Source organism: Rhinatrema bivittatum, chromosome 1, assembly GCF_901001135.1.
Source record: "Rhinatrema bivittatum chromosome 1, aRhiBiv1.1, whole genome shotgun sequence".
NCBI classification, from domain to species: Eukaryota; Metazoa; Chordata; class Amphibia; order Gymnophiona; family Rhinatrematidae; genus Rhinatrema; species Rhinatrema bivittatum.
In genome coordinates, this window is record NC_042615.1 from 435,866,205 (window position 1) to 435,883,613 (window position 17,409).

Here is a 17,409-nt window from a genome sequence, read left to right on the forward strand (position 1 = left end):
GCCCTGCCTTACAATTGTGTTCAAGTTCATGTTGAACATGATGTTACTTAGTGGAGGGGTGATGATTCATCTTGTTTCGAGCATGGGGTGCGATTGCTTGCTTGAGAGAGAGTGAGCCCTTGAACCATAGCGCAACCTCAGGGCAAGGCTCCAAGGTAGACACCGTAGGAGGTGAGGGTATCCAGGCAAGGGGGGGGGGGGGGAACTTGGAACAAAATGTGTAACGTAGGTTGGAACTTGGAGATCTGAGACATCTCCTGAACCTGCACCCACAGAGTGAGATCCAACAGCGCAATGCTGGTTTCTAGGGTAGCCCTGCAGCCACTTGATAGTCCTTTCAGACCTGCCACTTGGAAATGATCTGTGCATCAGGACAGACAAAGGTGGAGGACAGGACATGGCATGATGAGGAACTTGGGTGAAGACACTGAATGCTTGGTACTTGAACGAAGACTAGGAACTTGAACAAAGACATGAATCTGAAGAACATGGAGAAAGGCTCTGGAGATGAGGAACATGGACAAAGGCTCACGGTCAGGCTAGAGTTCAGCTTCCCGGGTCACTTCACCTCACTGCACCCTACACAGCCCCCTGTGGGCTGGTCATGGACCACGCTGTCTCACTGTGCGCCCTACACAACTTGCCACAGACTCAGATGAGGACGAGAGCCAGGACATGGCTTGGAATGAGGATCAAGGCTTGGAATGAGGACCAAGGCTGGAATGAGAAAAAATGAGATCCACTGTCTGGATAAGCTCCTTGAGCCCTGGAACTAGAAACATGACTAGGAACTAGGGACTTGACTTGGAACATGGCTAGGAACATGGAACTCTAAAAACATGGATGGACTCCAAGGGCTTGTTCCAGTGAAGACAGACTTGGAAACAGGCCCTGTGCCAGGAAGGGCACTACACAGCCCCCCAAGGGCTGGTCACAGGCATGCCTGGAGGAAGGATGAGGAAGAATCCAGAAGGCTGGCCTTGGAATGAAGACCGGACATCAGAAACTTGATTGAAGATTCAGAAAAGGTGAAAATTCAGGAAACTTGGATGAGGTATTGACTGGAGACCAGGAACATGGAATGCAGAACATGAAGGAGCTCTGATGAGGAACAAGGAACATGGAACAGGAGCAAGAAGGTCAGGAACATCCAATGAAGAACATGAAGACCATCAGGACAGGAGTATAACCACGGAAGGCCTTGCAGGACAAATAGACCATGGATGACTATGAGAATCTGATTGCAAAGGCCCCGAGGAACTGGCAAAGAGCCCTTTTATAGGGTTGAAGACAGTATGAGGTGATGACATCATCAGAAAGGGCAGAAAGGCTTTTCCTGTCACAGGTCCTTTAAATCCAGAAGAGAGGTGCATGTGCATGCACCTAGGATGGAGCTGGTGTCAGGGCAGGAGTGACAGCATCAGTGGCATCCCAGTTGCAAAGAAGCTGGAAGCAGCATCGGCACTCTTGCCACAAGGATAACAGCGGCGGCAGGAGCAGCTGCAGGAGTGGCACTCAGGTCATGAAAAAGACAATTGTCAGCGGCACCTGAGACACGAGGGGCTGTGGTGGCAGTGGTGGCCCTGCCCAACGAGGATCTTGACAGCGGCTTTCAGCCATACAGATGGTTGGAGGTGTTGGCAGCACCCAGGCTGCAAAGAGCAGGAACGCCCGCAGCATCAGGCTGAGCTGTGCGGCATGAGTTGGTGAGTGAAGCCACTCACGGGCCTGTCCCGCAAGCGAGGGCAACAGCACCCCCTCTTCAAAGCCCTCTCCTCAAGCCTCTTGTCTTTGGCTTCAGAGGAAACGAAAGTATACCTTCTGTACCAGCGGGGGGAATCAAGGGTCCAAACACAGGATCTAAACATGCCTGGTTTCCTGTAGCAAGGAACCATTTGAAACATGCTAAAGGACATAACTGTAGACTAGACACAAACATAATTATAAACTTGACAAAGGCATAACCAGAGATATAACTGAATGTGCGGATTTAATCGTCATGCAGGAGTACTGGTTTAACTTCTTTAAGTTCTCATTTGGGTGTGATGGAGGCATGAAGCAGATTAGATTTATTGTCCCTTTGCCACAGTGACACTGGCAATAGTTAAATAAAGAAAAGTTATTCCTTTGAACCTCCTGTGGCTAGAGATGGTAAATAAATTGCAGAATTGCAGCATTGATTCTTTTTTTTTTTTTTTCATTATGTTTATTGTATTCGGGCATATAGACATAATAAACAGTTTTACAGAAACCCTTGATAACAGCTAACAATATATTAACAAAAACAACATTTATGAATGAGGAAGAGGTCAAGGAATCTATATTCATATGTACAATACTGGTTAGTACAGTTGAGCACTTCCTTTCCCATTTACCAAAACATGAAGCAAACATTCATGCAAACCCATACATATGTGGCCTTATTTGTAACTTATTGAATCTTTTAGCCTATTATGTCCAAATATATAAAAGTTTTCTTTATCGTCCCCATTTCCCCAAGTCCCTTACCCTACCCTCCCAACCCTTCCCCCCCATCCTGGGGTACAGTATAAATTTGGGTGTGGTACTGTAGAGATGTAAGAAATGCCAGCTGAGTCAAACAACCTACACGTTGTCATGTGTATAACTGGCAGGTTGTGAAAGGGGCAAACGTATGAATTTTTCATTTCCATAAAACTCCAACCCCAAAAACAGTATATTTCCAAGGTGCATCTGTCCGTCTCCAAGGACTTTCGGAGTTCAAGCTTGTGCAAAAATCCTTGTCTATTCCTGGGCACTCACTATGGTTTGGTAGGGCTAGGTTGGAGATAATTTAAGAATGGAACCCACACCTGTTCAACTTCCACCTTCTTGGAAGGTTGCTGGCGATGTAAATAGAGTTCGTGGGAGCATAGCCGGAGCATGTGCTTAAACCAAAAATCCCACACCGGGCCCTTGGTGTCCATCCAGCAGGCCAAGATCGCCTTCTTTCCCACCACTGCGGCTTTTGCCAAGAATACACTTAGCCATTTAAACTTTGGACCCTTTGCCAAATTATCTGGCTTGACCCCAAACAGCCATAATTGCGGTTCTATCGGTATGGGTCCCTGCCAAATGGACACACAAAAGCTCTGTATGTCAGCCCAAAAGGCTTGTATAACAGGGCAATCCCAAAATACATGGAAATATGTCCCCGGTGATAGCCCGCATTTTCTACATAATGGAGAGTCACAAAGATTAGCCTTAAAAGCCCGTATCGGGGTTATAAACCCTTGCCATAGGAATTTATATTGAGACTCCCTCAGGTCTTCCGTGACCGTGATAAGGGAGATCTGGGAAAAGCATTTGAGAAAAACTGCATAAGGTAAAGAAAAGGTAGGCCATTTTTCCCATCTACTATATAATCTTTTCATATTGATGTCTGAAGTCCCCTCTCCCAGTTCCTTGTAAAACTTTGAGATACTAGGCCTTTTAGTAGTCTTGCCTGTAAAGATATTTCGCAACGCCTCAGTAGTGGAGGTTGCCTTCCAGTTACTGCTATGAGATTGCATAAAATGTCTGACTTGTAAATAGGCAAAATTATCTAAGTTTGGGATTCGAAACTGCTGTTGGAGTTCAGGAAAACTATACAGCTGACCCGTGACAGGATGGATCAGTTGATAGATTTATTTATTTAAAAGAATTTCTATACTGTCTTTACAAACAGAGTTTGGTCAAAACGGTTTACATAATTGGGTAAAATAAATGTTAACAGAAAAAATTAAGAATCAAGAAAGATTGCAAGAGCGTAAAAATTATAAAAAAATTATAAAAAAACATAAAGTTACAAAAATTTCATCAATATAAAACAATAGTTGTTTAAAATAAAATTGGTTAATATAAAACAAATCACTAAGTAAAAGCTAGAACAAGGTGCCAAACTGATAAGATAGTGGGAAAGTGGAACATATTATTTGGTAGGTGATATATGGAATGCAGTTTGAAATAGGTGTGTTTTTAAGGACTTTTTGAAATGCTTGGAATTGGATATGGATCTGATGGAGTCTGGTAATGCGTTCCACAGAATGGGACCTATGACTGAGAATGCTCTTTTTCTGGTGATGTCAAGGCGGGCCTGTCGAGGTGAAGGAATGTCTAGAAGATTTTTGTCCATTGATCTTAAATGTCTGATTGGATGTATTTAAGACCCAAGTTTCACCAACGTTTGAAGGCGGTCCCATGGTTACCAGGTATGAAGTATGAATTATTAGTCAGGTTGAGCAAAGGGGTAATCCCTCTAGGTTGCCTGAGCTTTTTACATATCTGGGTCCAGGCTTTCCTACAATTAACCACAAACAAATGACCTTTAAGCTGCTGTGGGACATGAGTTTCCTTCATGTGTAACAGAGAATTAAGGGAGGATACTCCATACCACTCCTGTAATAAAGAGTACGGCGTATAGTGCGAAGTTTCAAATAACCAATCCTGTAAGAGCCTTAACATACAGGCAAGGTTATATTGCTCTACATCTGGACATCCCAAACCACCTTTCTGATTATTTAGTTGTAAACTGTTTAAGGGAATACGTGCCTTCTTTCCTCCCCACAAGTATTTCCGAAGATCTTGATTAAGCATATGAGTATCTTGTGAAGAGAGTGTGAGAGGTATCATTTATAAAACATATAGCCATTTGGGGAGGATTACCATCTGATATAGATGTACTGTCCCCTTCAAAGACAGGGGTAACACCTTCCACCGGTCAAGTGTAGTGTGGGTATATTTCCAAAGGGGTTGTATATTTAACTGATAAATGTCTCCCAAGTTTCGTGGTATTTTTACCCCTAGATACTTGATCTCTTCTGAAGCCCATCTTAGTGGGAATTGTCCTGTCCATTTAGCGTGCACTGCGCCCGTAACATCCATAGCTTCCGACTTATCCCTGTTTATCTTAAGCCCAGCAAATAGCCGAACTGTTCCTGTAATCTTAACAGCTGGGGCAGGGATGTACAGGGTTGTGACAAGAATACAAGGACATCATCGGCAAAGGCCGCTACTTTGAACATCCCTTGTGCTCTCTCAAATCCCTTGATCTCCAGGTGTAACACAATCTTCCTCAAAAGCGGGTCGATAGTGAGAATATATAAAAGGGGTGACAAGGGACATCCCTGACGGACTCCTCTTTGAATTGATACCGAGTCTGAGTTTGCCCCATTCACTATAATCTGGGACTCGGGCGTAGCATATAATAACTGGATATAATGTACAAAATCTCCTTCCAGCCCATATCTGTTCAGTACGGAAAACATATATGACCAGGACACCCTGTCAAATGCTTTCTCGGAGTCGAAACCTATCACAAGCGCTGGTGTGTCTGTTTGCTGACAAAATTGTATTGCAGAGAGGAGCTTGATAATGTGACTAGTGGCTGAGCGTCCTTGAACAAATCCCACTTGCTGTTCCATAATCAATGAAGGAATAATCAAGGCTAATCTATCGGCCAGGACTTTGGCCAGAATCTTTAGATCACTGTTAAGTAATGATATTGGTCTATAAGATTTGGGTTTTTGAGGGTCTTTCCGGGGTTTGGGGAGGACTATGATATGTGCTTTGTTAAATTCCCGGGAAAAACAACCTCTTGCCAGGCCGTCTTTGTAAAATTCCGTTAAAGGAACGGTGATATGTGCCTTAAGCATTTTGTAAAAATTGTATGAAAATCCATCTGGGCCTGGCGATTTTCCAGAAGCCATGGATGTAATAACCCTAAGAACTTCATAAGATTGGAGAGGTCGGTTCAAAAATTCTTTTTGCTGTGTATTGATACTAGGTAATTGTATATCGGAAAAGAAATCCTGTTCAATATGTACTGGAGGAGTGGAGTCCGCCCCATACAGGTTGGAATAGAAATCCCGGAAAATTTCTCCGATATCCTTAACCGCGGACACTGGTTTCCCGTGAGCGTTTTTCATAGCGTAAATTAAAGATTTTGGGCGAATCGCCCATACTAGGTTCGCTAAGGGTCTCCCTGCTTTGTTCCCATATTTAAAGTAATTGTGTTGTGCCACCTGTAGGAACTTGCTCGCTCGTATATGAGGAACTGTGTTCAATTGATTAAGGACAGTAAAATAGGCCTTCCTTGTGTCCTCCGATGGATTAGAGAGCCAAACCCTCCGGGCTTGTTTAGTGAGAGATTCCAAACGTAAGATATCTGCATTTAGCCTTTTATACCTGGCACTCGTATATCCCAGGATATCGCCTGTAGGACGGCTTTACCCGCTTCCCAGAATAAATGTGGTGTGCAGGAATGTTGGGCATTATTCTTTGTATAATCCAGCCACTTATCTTTTAAGAATTCTTGAAAATCTTTATCTTCTCTAAGGTCTGCAGGGAATTTCCAATGTTTTGGGCCAGCAACCCGCGGTCCCAGGCTCAGTGTCAGTGACACTGGAGAGTGATCAAAGATCACCGGAAGTTCAATATCTGCTTTTACCACTTTCGGGAAAGCCTCACCGTCTATTAATATGTAGTCTATATGAAAGGAAGAGCTGTGAGGGTTAGAAAAAAAAGAATAGTCTTGTTCCGTGGGATGTAGCGTCCTCTATACATCAATAACTCCCGTCTGGGAACAGACTAGTTCTACACCCTCACCACGTTTGTTCATCTGCCACCCACTGGTCTGGGACCTATCTAGGGTGCCATCCATCACACAATTGAAATCCCCTGCTACCAGTAACAGTCCCTCCCTGTGTGCCAGTAACAGACCATTTAAAGATCTGAGAAATCTCTGGGGGTTCTTTGTAGGTGCATAAAGGCAGCAAATGGTGACCTGTTGTCCCTGCCATTTGCCAAATACCAACACATATCTGCCTTCTGGGTCTGAGATAGAGTGGGACGACACAAAATCTGTTGACTTATTAATGAGTATCGCTACGCCCGCCTTCCTGTGTTGTGCCTCAGCAAAAAAAACATGCCTTCACCCAATCCCTCTATAATTTCAGAGTCTCTTTGGTATTTAAGTGAGTCTCTTGGATGCATACTATATCACCTTGTAGTTTTTTTAAGTGTGATAATACTTTTTTCCTCTTAATGGGAGATCCGAGACCATGTACATTCCAAGAAATCAGTCGAACAATAATATTAACCAAGCATTATCAATAAGGGATACATTTCTTAGCATATGTCCAGGGTCGGAGGTCCCAGCAGCCTCCGCTCTACACCAGAATCAATCCTATATCCATCAGCAAGGTTGTTGGAACGACCCTGTGGTATCCCTTGCCAGTCGTCCATCCACACACAACAACATACAACCACACCATTCCCACCACCCATAACAGTACCCACCATATTGTTTCGGTCCAAACTGAACCAATCGTGACTCTATACCTCCCCTTCCCATCTCCCTCCCACTCCACCCCCCTCCCCCCCCAAGAGCCCCTATTGTCCTTAGAAAAAGAATATGATCGGACCCACATCATTAGATGTGGTGCCGTATCAGAGGGTCCGTAAAGGGTGTCAGGGTGCCACAGCCTAAAGCACAATCGGAGCGGTCCAAGCCGCTCCACAACTTTGTTCTAACTGAAGAAAACTTAGTTACTTAGGTACCAAGGAGGCAACATTGTCCAGGAGTGCGCCCAGAAAGGCAACTGAAATGAAATGTCACATTTAATGCAGCGGTATCCTCTGTCTAGCTATAGCCCACCCCGGTTAGGCTAGCTGTAACTCTCCACATGAAACTCTGTTCCGTGGACGCATGGCCCAAGTTCAGGAATCACATTGGTGAGGGTATAGAATTACCCATTCTGGGTTGCAGAAACTTCATAGCTTCTTCCGGATCCTTAAATGTGTAGGTTGTATTATCCTGCCAAATCCGGAGTGTTGCGGGGAATTGTAAAGTAAAGCGAATTTTACGATCAAACATTTTTGAGCATACTTGGGAGAACTGCTTACGTTGTTGGGACACTTGAGCCGAGTAATCTTGAGTGATTCGGATTCTGTGCCCTTTATATGTAAGCTCTTGATTTTTCCTGTACGCAAGCCTGATTTTTTGCTTAATGGCTGAATTTAATACTTTTGCAATCGCAACTCGTGGTCTGGGGTCAGTGGGGCACCTGCTCCCCAATCTGTGCGCCCTTTCAACTTTGAGTTCTCCCCTTAAGTCCGCTAGGCCCACAGCGTCTGGGAGCCATCCCTCGAGAAATGCCACCAGGCCTTGCTCATCCACTTGTTCCAGGAGACCTAGAAATCTTAAATTATCTCTCCGCAGTCGGTTTTCAAGGTCATCTAATTTTTGTTGGCAGTCCTGCAATGCTTTAGCCGTAGCAGTAGCTTTCGCGCCCTGCTCACTCAGCCCCTCCTCCACCCCGACGATTCTTCCCTCTAACGCGTCTAGCCTCGGATCAAAGTCAGATATCGTGGCTTTTACCTCTGCCAGTTGCTGTTGGATCCCCGCTAATTTAACATCCAACGTTGTCTCCAGGGTGGCCTGCAGGACTTCCACCGTGAGTGGGGTAGGTTGTGATGGGCCCGTTTCTCTTGCGCCGGTCGCCATCTTGGAATCCGCGGTTTTTCTCTTCTCCTTTTCTTTGTCTCGTTTTCTGCTTCTGGAGGCCATAGATTGCGGGGATTTGTGCATAAAATGGACAATCGACATTCGCCAACTCCTGTCCTTTGTCCCTCATACTGTTTCGCCGGTGTATTGAGTCTATTTCGGCAGCGTTCCGGCTGTGGCACCCAGAGCTTCGGGAGATCGCGTCTTCCCTAGCACATCACCCCACGTGACCCCCCTGCAGCATTGATTCTTGAAGTATTGATGGCAGTGGAGAGGAGATGGTGTAATTAGGAACCATAATAGATAATACGGAGATAATGGTAAAGCTGATTTTGAAAGAAACATCATTGCATCCTTTGGCAGCTGATGTTGTATGGACACAAGACTTAAGGAGTAAACTGGGTCACCAGATGGCCAATGGCAGGCTCTTGTGGAACTGATGGGGTTGAAGAGAATAGATCATTTTAATAAGGATCAAGAAGGAAGTTAATCCTTAGGTTGACAATTCACATGTTAGAGCAGCTCATATTTTTGCAAAGGGTTTTGATTTTCAGTTGAAAACCTCCAAGATGAACTTGGGCCGAAATGACATTCCCAAGGCTTAAATTAGTAGAGCAAATTCATGACTAGTGGTAGGGGCCCAAAGAGGCAATGGACCTGGAGAACAGCATAGGATTTCAGTAGACATCTACGGAAGGACTCTGTCTTTACCCATCTACAATAGCCCAAGGTAAAATTAGGCTCATAGGGTCCTGAGTATAAGGCCATTGCCAAGAAGGGCAGGTGAAGCAAAACTCAAGAAGATGGCAGAAACATCCCTCTCTTTGATCCATGGGTAAGAATGCTATAACCCAAAGATTCTTCTGGAGGAAAAGACAGAGAAATGGGCAATGATAGCCTTTCAAGACAAGATGAAAATGCTGTGTTTAAAGTCCATGGCCTGATAATGGAGTGAGCACTGTCAGAATAGAAGAACTAGGAGACAAATCAAAACCCTCAAACCAGGGTTGAAGGCCCCACCAACTCAGGGAAAACTCCAGGAGGATGGCACTGCAGGATGGTAACTGGAGAGTAGTGATAATGGCAGTTCTTTCAGATTTAGAGATGACTCTCCACACAGCATCAAGAAGAGGTGGTTTATACTTGCTGTATTCCTAAAAAGATGAAATCACAGTTCTAGGACTCTCTAAAGCTGCAGTCCAATAGGTTAAATAACAGAAACTGGGATGCACACTGAGAGATGAACCACTGAAGCAAGTAGAAGACTTGAAACAAGTAGTACCCTTTGGTTCTGTGCAAAACAGAGACTGGATTGTAGCTAAAAAAAAATGAAACTGGGCCTTGGGTGCAGGCGCCTCCTGCAGGTCATAAAAAAAACAGAGGACCTGGAACAGCTGTGGAACTTGAATGCAATTGGATGTAGGCACCCCCTGCGGGTTGATGGAGAGTGAACCAGGAGACTTGGAACAGCTGTAGAAGTTGAAAACCTGGGTGCAGGTACTTCCTGCAGGTCGTAAGAAACCCAGGAACAAATGCAGATGTCCTCTTGCAGATTGTAAGGAAAAGTTCCAGGAACAGTTATAGGCACATCCTGAAGATTGTAAAAAATGTTCCAGGAACGGGCAAATTTGGAATAAATCTTAGATGCAGGAGCCTCCTCACCAAGCTCTTGGCCTTCGCAACCTGTTGCAAGTGTGGGGTGCAGTTGCTTCCTCGAGAGAGAGTGAGCCCTTGAACCATGGTGCAGCCTCAGGGTGAGGCTCCAAGGTAGACACCGTGGGAGGTGAGGGTATCCAGGACAGACTGGACTTGGAACATAATTTGGAACTTGGAATGTAGCTTGGAACTGGAATGTAGCTCTCAGACCTCCACTGAACCTGCACACACAGAGTGAGACCCAACAACATATTGCTAATCCCTAGGGTAGCCCTGCGGCCACTCAATAGCCGTTTCAGAACTGCCACTTAGAACCAGCCTGTGCGTTAGGACAGATGGAGGCTGAGGATAGGACATGACATGACAAGGAACTTGGACAAAGACACTGAAGGCTTGGAACATGAATGAAAACTAGGAACTTGGACAAAGACTTGAATCTGAAGAGCATGCATGAAGGCTCTGGAGACAAGAAATATGGACAAAGGCTCAGGTTCGAGTTCAACTTCCTGAGGCAATGCACCTCAGTGCACCCTACACGGCTCCCCGTGGGCTTGTCACGGACCATGCTGTCCCACTGCGTGCCCTACACAACCTGCCACAGGTTGGTTGCGGAGCACATGGGTAGTGGGACAGGGTCAGGACTGAGACTCGGATGAGGATGGGAGCTAGGTCATGGCTTGGAATGAGGATCAAGACTTGGAATGAGGAACAAAGAGATCCACTGTCTGGACAAGCTCCATGAGCCCTGGAACTAGGATCATGGCTAGGAACTCGAGACTTGACTTGGAACACGACTAGGAACTTGGAACTCTAAAAAACATGGATGGACTCTGAGGACTTAATCCAATGAAGACTGGCTTGGAAACAGGCCTTGTGCCAGGAAGTACCCTATACAGCCCCCCATGAGCTGGTCATGGACCATGATGCTGGCAAGCCTGGAGTGTTAGGAAATGAGCCTGACCTTCCCCATCCCTGTCGATCCCATGGCATGGCAATGATATGCTCAATGCATCGTGGCTCCTCCCCCGTCATGTAGAGCGTCCTGGACGGAAGTTCCCATGCTGAGAACGGAAACTTTGGAGATTTAAACACTGTCTTTGCTGCTTTTCCCTGCCTCTGCAAGAGGGTTGCTTGTGCTGGTGCTTCGTGTTTGCTTTGACCCCTTCCTGGACTTGGATTATTTTTTCTGCTGCCTGCCTCGACCCCTGCCTGGACTTGGATTTGGTTTGTCTGCTGCCTCAAACCCTGCCTGGACTTGGATTTGGGTTTTCTGCTGCCTGCTTCAATCCCTGCCTGCACTAGGGTTGGTTGGTCACGCTTGCCTCAAATCCTTGCGGGATCTTTGCTTGGCCTGGGTGTCACTCTTCAGTCTCCGTTCAGTCTCCAGCTTGAAGTAAGATTGTTACTCTATTTCTTGAATCCACACATCACAACATGGAGAAAGGATGAGGGAAAAATCCAGAAGGCTGACCTTGGAACAATGACCGGACATCAGGAATTTGAAGATTCGGACAAGGTGAAGATTCAGAAAACTTGGACATTGCATTGATGAGAGACCAGGAACATGGAATGCAGAACATGAAGGAGCTCCAACAAGGAACAAAGAAACCAGGAACATGGAACAGGAACAAGAAGGTCAGGAACATCCAACAAAGAACATGAATACCATCAGGACAGGAGTATAACCATAGAAGACCTTGCAGGATGAAAGACCATAGACAACCATGAAGATCCAATTGTGAAGGCCCTGAGGAACTGGCAGAGAGCCCTTTTATAGGGCTGAAGTCAGGATGAGGTGATAACATCATTAGCAAGGACCGCGGGGCTTTTCCCACTATAGGCTCTTTAAATGCAGAAGAGAGGCGCACGCGCGTGCACCTAGGAGGAAGCCGATGTCAGGGCAGGAATGGCAGCATCAGTAGAGTCCCAGCTGCAAAGAAGCTGGCGGCGGCATCGGCACTCCTGCTATGAAGATCAGTGGTGGCAGGAGCAGCAGCAACGGCGGTACTTGGGCCACGAAGAAAACAAACGTCGCTGGCACCTGAGCCACAAGAAGCTGATGGCTCCAGTGGTGGACCTGTCATGAAGAGGATCTTGATGGCATCTTCCAGCCACACAGATGGCTGGAGGTGTCTGCGGCTGTGGCTGGATGTGTTTGGTTACCCGGGTAACCAAAAGCAGGAACTCTGGTGGGATTGGGCCGAGCGTGCGTCGTGGGCTGGTGAGTGAAGCCGCTTGCGGGCCTGTCCTGCAGGTGAGCGCAACACATCTGCTGCATGGGGGTTGATAACAATGTGGAAGTTAGTTGGACAGTAAACTCCAAAGATCTGTTAATGTGCTAGAGGTATCTGTAGCAGAGCATTTAAACTCACATGAACAAAGTTTATGTTGGTAGGAGTTTAGTTTAGAAAAAATTATTATGCTGCATGGTGATGGCATTTTCTTATTTTGTTATAAATCATGCTGTTTCTTCCAGGTGATTCTGTACCTCCTGTTTGGTGGAGGAATTAAAAGCCGAATTCAGGCAGATCTGGAGGAGGGAGCCAGATTTACTCCAGCAAGTTCATGAGGAACTTCAGGCTGATGAGGGTAAGTCTTCATACTTTTAATAGGGCCTGTGAAAATATGTAGGTGATACTTTGAAGATGAACACAATTTTTCTTTTTTAGATGTAGATATGGTGTTGCTCTCTAACACATAGAGAAAATTAATGTGGGAAACCTAGTTTCCTGGAATAATCTAACAAGCATAAACTGTAAAAGATGATAAACATATGTATGCAATTATTATAAAGTCTTCATTATTCATGAAAGAAGATAATAGTGTTTTTGAACAGCTAAAATCTCACATTAGACTATACATATATAATCCGTGAAAATACAGTTCTAGTAACCTTGGGCTGCATCCATTTAAAATACTAGATTTTTCTGTGTATAATATTATGTCCTTGATGTATCTTCTTTCGTACAATTAGCACTCATCTAGGTCAATTCCATCTTGTTGCAATGCCAACACTAGAGCTTCCATCTTCTGTCAAATGTTTTGTCCTCTCACTGCTTCCCTCCATTACTACCATTATGCATAATGTATGTGTTAGTTCATATAACTGTATGGGTCAAGGAGCTATATTATGGCCAACTAATGCAACTGGAGCCTTTCTTATGAAGGAAACATTGCTTAATATGCCTGAAGAGCTTTCTTGTATGCACACACACAATTTAGGCAAGCATGTATGGATTTACATTGATGTCACTATACCTGACAGGTCTTTGAATAGGCACCATGTTGGTATCCCATAACTTCTAGTGATCCGTCATTGTGCTATATGAAAAGAGCAGAGCCTAAATGTAAGTGGTATATAAAGTCACACTGGGTACCTTTCAGAGTGAAGTTTCACAAGAATAATGTTGTTCCCTCTTTCAGGAAGTGCCTCTTCAGAGCTGCCGGGTCAGGCCCTTGAGAGCAGGAAGGACAAGAGCAACGTGACCAGCAAGCTGTTGAAGGGGATTCTTGGGAACAGTCGCTGGAAGAGGAGGTTCAACAACCACCAGATGTCCAGTTCCAACCTCATACCAGCCAACAGCCTGGCATGAGACTGGAACCAGAGAGTATTTGGGCCACGGTGCAGCAGGCCCTTGAAGAAAATCACAAGTTGTGATGCACACTGACTGTAGTCCAGCAAGAACAAGCCCATTGTAGGGCAAGGAACAAGGTCCAGAGACAACATTTAAGGGCTTTGCGGGCAGAGTTATGGGCCATGAGCTGCTCAGTACAGCAGCTGGTGGTTTATACTTCTGCACTGTGAATAGCAAGTTAATCTGGGTGCCCTACATTGCTGAAAGAAAAAAGGTTCCTAACATAAATAGTTATAATATTGTTTACTGTTACTCTTAAATAAAAAAAAATGTCTTTGTGTTTATGTATATCTCATCTTGACTTTTTGTTTGCCAATACCGCCATAACATCATTTAGACATATAGAAAATCTTTATCGCATGCTATTAAGCACTGTTGCAGTTGTTCATCAGTCATAGGCCTTTTATCTTCTCAGCAAACATTGTCAACAAATCAAGAAGTTACAGACGATCAACCTCAAAGAGCTGTGGAGGCTACTAGAAAGAGTTGAAGTGACCAGCGTAGCTAGGAATATGGGAGAATACACCATCAGGACCTTGCAAAAAAAAAAAAAAAAATTCACATCACTTAACACATCATTTTCAAGCCTTATCTAAACTTCTCATCTTACCCTTGCCTGGGGCTTAGTCACATTAGTGTTTCAATTTTTCCTTCCACTGGGAAAGTGTATTGGAGGGATGATAGTTTGAAAGAAGTAAGAGGCAAATCATGAACTACCATAGATAGTTAGAGCTAGGAGAGGCCAAAAATACCAGAAGGCTTAATGTTTCAGCTGCCTTGAACAGTTCTGCCATGAGAAAGGTAACAGAAATCCCCATATCTGAGGCATTTCTGGCTCTGATCCTTTGGGCATTTGGTTGGTACTGTGCTCTGCAAATAACTCACCACTGCTAGGCATGCTGCAAATGACAGATACCTGGTTTCTGTTCACATTCGTTCTCTTAGAGCAGGGGTAAGCCAATTGGGGGGCCAGGCCCCTAAGGCTGGGGGGGAGGGTTGACCAGTCCTGAATGGGGGAGGCACAATGGCTGCCCAATCAAGGATGAAAAACATTGCTATGCTGTCGAGTCTCAGTGGTGTAGAGGCTCTGGATGCTCAGGAGGGAGGGAGATGCCAGAATATAGTGACATCATTATAAGCATAATCCAGCATAATATGGAGGCATCTATTCATCATCTGTTAATTTAATACATATAGGAACATGTGCAATGAATATATTACATTGTAATATTCATCAATACTTCTTTATATACCAACATTGTACAATTCTTTTAAATATCGAACAATATTAAAAATATATATCACTCACACCCCCATGCATATCACATTCACTCACCTCATTCAAAACACAAAAACATATTATTACACTGCAATTTAAATTCTCAACATAATATCAGGATCCTCGATGTTTTGCCATAATATGCCTTCTTCAGGGGAAATATACACCTATCAATTAGTATCAAAAGTATATCCTAACTGATGAAATCGTTAAAGTTCTTCAGTATTTGCTCAGATGCATTATATCACTATAAATTATGTTTTGTTATGATGTAACTTTTTATAAGACTTCACCTGAACCGCTTCAGTATACACTCATGATAGTGCGATGAATAAGGCTCAAACATTTTTTGAATGATCATAAATCAAACTCTCTTCATAATTATACAATTATATGGCTTGTGGAAGTCTTCAAATTTCAAATCTTCATATATATACTTTCTATAACAAAACAAATGCATTTATATAAATTAACCCACAATTAAAAATGTGTTTTTTAAAAAATATTATTTTCACTAATACTATAACTACTCTTAACCCATAGGATGACATCACTTTGTCTACTAAAGTACTAACTTCCCAGTACTGCAAAATGTTCAATTATGTTGCTTATGGTAATATCCAATTTCAAATCTTCACTACATGGTTTTTACAAAAGAATAAATGTATATGTATAAAATGACTCATCTTTCATAAATATATAACTGTCTACCATGGTTCTCATCTCTCAATATTGCAACAAACCATCTTGCACCGCTAGACATACCAGCAAATTCCTAGTCACAGGACTATTCAAATTCCAACATTACACATGCCATCAATAAGTCGAAAAAAACCAAATGTTAACCAGTGTATATTATTTTATATGTGACTAAGCTTATAACCCCACCAGTCATTATTATAAAGTGTATATCACTAACACAAAACTCACCTGAAGAAGGCATATTATGGTGAAACGTCGAGGATCCTGATATTATGTTGGGAATTTAATTTGCAGTGTAATAATATGTTTTGTGTTTTGAATGAGATGAGTGAATGTGATAGCCATGGGGATGTGAGTGAAATATGTTTAATATTATTGGATATGTAAAAAGAATTATGCAATGTTGGTGTATCAAGAAGTATCGATGAATATTGCAATATAATATATTCATTGCACAAGTACCTATATGTATTTAAATGTGGATTTTGTAGAATTTTGATTAAAAATTAATAGATGAGCAGATGCCTCGGTATTATGTTGCATTATATAGGAAGTGAGAGGATCTGAATTAGTCCTTCAGGTGTGTATTTGACCTATTGGTTTATCCTTATAAGCATGCCAAACCTAGCTATGAATCCCTTTCATTTCGATAGGGAGAGGAGGAGGGAGTCACTTACTCTGTGACAGAGCTGGACATGGGATCAATCACTGCGGAGTTCCACAACCCAGGAGGACCTAACACCCTCAGGCCACAACCTGGGAGGAGCTCCTCCTACTGCGGGGTCCCTATCCAGGGACAGAGATCACAGCTGTTATCCACTGGGGAAAAAGGAGTGGTAAGGTAGGGGAGGAGAATTGTCAGAGGCCAGAGAGAATGAGGCAGAGGGACAAGAAGGAGGGGGGGGGGGGGGGGGGGGGGGGGGGAGGGAAAATAAAGGCAAAAAGTTTAAAATGAAAAATTAAATAACCAACTCAAATTATGAGAAAATAAAATAGGTGAGCAAACTAAGAAAAAAACAAAAATAAAGTGAACATTTAAGCCCAGATTTTAAAAGGGCTATGAGTGTAAATTTTGGGGTTAACATGCGTAGCCGGGCATTGCACGCATTTTACAACAGGCCCGGCCACGCTCGTAAACCCTGGTACATGCAGAAATGCTGGCCAAGGGAAAAGGGGCAGGCTGAGGGTATGGTCTGGGTGGGGAGGGGAAGGGTAGGGCAGGGGGGTGGGCTGGGACAGCGCTGCTGTCCCAGGGAAGTGTGCGTCGGCAGCTGGTTGGCGCGCAGAGTCTACTACTGCTCCGAAGGAGCAGTAAGGTAAAAAATAAAAAAAATTCTAATAGGTAGGGGGTAGGGGTCAGGGAGGAGAGGAGAGGAGAAAAGGTAGGAAGCTTAGATAGGAGTATAGGGAAGTTCCCTCCCAGTCCACTCCTTAATTGTAAAAGCGTTGCTTTATAAAATCCCCCTCCCCCCTGTGTGTGCGAGTCGCAGACCACCCGCACATCCGTGGGCAGATTTTAAAATCCGGCGCAAAAGTGCGCTTGGTCATCGGATTTTATAACATGCGCACGTCAGTGCACGCATGTTATAAAATCGGCACATCCATGTGCACGTGCCGGGAACCGCGCGCACATG